Below are 3,743 nucleotides of genomic sequence, written 5' to 3'. Positions count from 1 at the left end.
AATAGACACTGCCTGTCTTGCGTTGGCCTCCCTGGACTCAGCTCGCATCATCCCAGAAACCCGAGATAATTACAACCCGCCCCCTCCCAGGCGGCCCTGCCCCCCGCGGAGGAGGGGAGCGTGGGCTCTGCCGTCATACCACTTGTCTAGATGAATGCGCAGCACTTTACTGCACGTTTGCTAGCGACCATTTATTCTGCCGTCCAGCTGGTAAGAAAGAAAAAAATAACATTTAATTTGGCACTACCCCCCCCCACCCGTCTTCTCTGTGAATAATATATCCCCCCCCCCCCTCCCCACCTCCCAGCCCAATCATTGCCATTACTCAACGGCAGATTTTACCCTTACTGAGTCGCAGACCTCCGTGGGAGAAGGCGACGTTTACACAGCATGATGAATCACTGATGTTTATTCCAACGCTATCCGCCCCATGTGATTATCATTTTCAACCAAAGCACACACCGCGATACCTTTCTACTGCCAGACCGAAACACAACAGAGTGATCTGTATCTGCATGGGCCAAAACATTATAATCATGAGAATAATCTAGAAAAAGACTATGTTCAAAGTCACAATTAAAACGGTGGATAAATAAAGACCTTTTGTTTTCACCGTTGAATTCAACACCAAGTTCAACAGCGAAGTCTGCTGAGGAACCCTCATGTCTCTTTGTTGCTCTGACACCATTCACCACGGTTTGGGATCCCAGCCTCCACATCACAGCTCACTGGCAATTATCACTAGTGCTCCGCGAAGCCCAGTCACACCTCTCCCTGCCCTGGAGGACGACAGACGCCGCGCTCAACACCCCCCCCCCCCACTATCTCTATGCAAATCAGGCTGAAATCAGGGGGCCTCCCTTTCAAGTCGGTGCTAATTAGCTTGTTGTGCTACAATGCTATCCATAATGAATGTAACTCAAGGCATGGAGGTGTGCATTTTGACCTTGAGAAACACAACGCACAAGTTTCCATTTTGGAAAAACGAATGGAGAGAGCACTCTCTCCGTGAAAAAGGACATTTCTTAAAGTCAACCCAATAATCATTCCCCAAAGAGATACCAGTAGTTTCCCAATTGCCCCTGTACTGTCATATAACACAAGAGGAAGACACACAGGATACAGCCCAGTTCCCAGGTGACATCTAGTAGCATACAGCTACAGTGTGCCAATGATCCCCGTGTCACAGAGACGGCAGGGGACCAGAGAGAGAGCAGCAGCCACACACAGAGATGGAGACAAACGCCCGCTACTAGACGGCAGTAAAAAGAGGCACTCACTTTCACACAGCCCATAAGAAGACTACATTGACATAATGTTGTTGTGTATGGCGTGGTATAAGCAATAACGTTAGTACCCTCTCCAGTCTTGGGGGGGCATATCCTTCTGCACTTATTATGGTTTGAGTGTCTGGGTTAAGCCACAGAGCCCTGGGGGAGACTGAGAGCTAACTGGTGGGCTCTTTAGTACCGAGAAGTTTGTCTTTTGTTGTAGCACACCAATAAATAAGGAGATGGTCGCCCCCATTATGTTAATTGCAGTAATTGCAAAGGTTGACATGGGTGGATTTCAAAATATTATATCTTCTGATGTCTTAACAGGGCCTTAGCAATTTGGATGACAGCTGATCCTTCCACTCCATTGTTCATGGTTGCCAAGGCTACCGTGGTGTGTGAGTGTGTCACCTGTTGTGTGGGTGATGTCACTCCACATAACAAAGTGACTCAATTGATATGCTTATTCTGCATTGAATTACGTTCAAAATGGTCAATCTTAGATCTTTAGATAGCCCACAATTAAAACCTACAACACAATGCCGGGGATGTTCATGAAGCTATGAATTGTTTCCCGATAAACGATTTAATAGATCTAAACGTACACAGCAAATTTACGATGAACAGGTAATTAGGGGGGAAATTAATAGGGTAATAAAACAAACACAAAAAAAGTAGCCTTATATCTTAGTACTTCAAAGCTTAAGTGAAAGTTTACTTAAGCAACAGTAATTAAGCTGCAAATCATATGTTACATAGCCAGTATCTAATCTGCTCTATGGCCAGTCACCTTAGGGGGCGCTACTTCACCTCTTCACCTTTCCCTCCACAGAGCCTGCAGTGCGTTAGGCGGTATCGCTCCCGGTCCGGGGCCTGGGTTGTGGAGCCAGCGAAGGGGACACGCGGTACGCCTGAGTGAGCACAGCATGACGGGGTTTACATATTCAGCTGTGTCCATCATGTTGTACATCACCCATCATGTCCTGATCTACGGCAGATTATGGATCAGTGATGTGGAGGAGAAGAAACCACACAGTTAGACTGCAGAGTGCGCCTCCTTACAAACACTAAACACAAAGGCTCCGCCTTGGCACCTCCCCCGGGACTCCTCTCCAGGGGTCTGCCGGAAGCCTGGGGGAGGGGAAGGCACGTCAACATCCAGCAGAGGCTTCATATAACCCATGTGATGCTTCTGTATTAATAAAAACATAATCCCATGTGTGATGAATCCTCCTCATCAACGCTGGGCGACTGAATCGGCACGGTGCACGCAAACCTGTTCCTGGACTAATGAAGGAGGCTCTTGACTTCAGGGGGAGCGGTGGTGCTGGGGGCGTGGTGTAGGTTGTGGTGGGGTGGGGGGCGGTGGGGAGGTGGAGGTGGATGCTGCTGGTGGGGATCAACAGTTGGCACGGTCGTGCCGGTTCCTAGCAGGCAGTGCTGTTGTGGCGTGGTTTGTGCTTCTGCGGGTGTGCCCAGTACCTGAATTTTCAATGCGAACTAGCAGATGGTGGTGGCGCTGAGGTGTGGTGTGTGTGTGTGTGTGTGTGTGTGTGTGTGTGTGTGTGTGTGTGTGTGTGTTGTGTGTGTGGTGTGTGTGTGGTGTGTGTGTGTGTGTGTGTGTGTGTGTGTGTGTGTGTGTGTGTGTGTGTGCGTGTGTGTGTGTGTGCGTCACTAAGCCATGCTCCAGTGGTGATGAGACTCAGCTACAGTTGAGGCCGGATGAATCCGGGGGAACCTATAGAGGGACGATGTGTGGGGAGGACTGGGCTGGAGAGTGGGGTCATGGGGGTGGTGGTGGTGGTAGTGGTGGTGGGTGCTGATGGTGGTGGTGGGGGGGAGGGTTGGTGGGGGAGGGTCAACAAATGCCCCTGGCAGACAGCTGCTTCAGCTCATTAGGTTTACAGAGCATGTCTGCACGCTCAAACTCCACATCTAAATTATTATGTTTGCAACAATATGTCTGGTTTAGCACCCCATGTTTAGCCTGCTGGCAGCATTAGAATAGACGTTCCATCTCTCTCTTCGGTGTTCAGGTGTCATAGCGAGTACTGGGTTGTACTGTGCGAGGCGGGTCTGCATTCCAAAAGGTCTCTCTGTATTATTCCTGGCTGCTAAGTGTTGGGGCAGAAGGCAGCAGGAGACGTGCCGGGCGTGTCGTTTACAGATCCCCAGATGAGGGCTGATCCACGGGGACCTCTGGGCTCCAAATGTCACTGGCTGGCGCGTCTTCAGCACACACTAAAGGTCACCGGTGACTGGCTGCTGAGCGCCTTATTGATTCCCAATCCTCTCCCATTATGCAGGGCAATCATGCGAATGCTCGGCGCATTTCAATCCGACGTTTAGCCAGGATTCTAACATTAATCCTGAACCGTAAAGCAGTGAAAACCAACATGATGCAGCCTTCCATTTCAAGTATCAAACAGTTGGCATCACAGCTCTAGCATTAGTAGAGATATGTCCTCA

The sequence above is a fragment of the Gadus chalcogrammus genome, chromosome 9, assembly GCF_026213295.1.
Source record: "Gadus chalcogrammus isolate NIFS_2021 chromosome 9, NIFS_Gcha_1.0, whole genome shotgun sequence".
Lineage (NCBI taxonomy): Eukaryota > Metazoa > Chordata > Actinopteri > Gadiformes > Gadidae > Gadus > Gadus chalcogrammus.
This window is presented reverse-complemented; position numbering follows the sequence as displayed.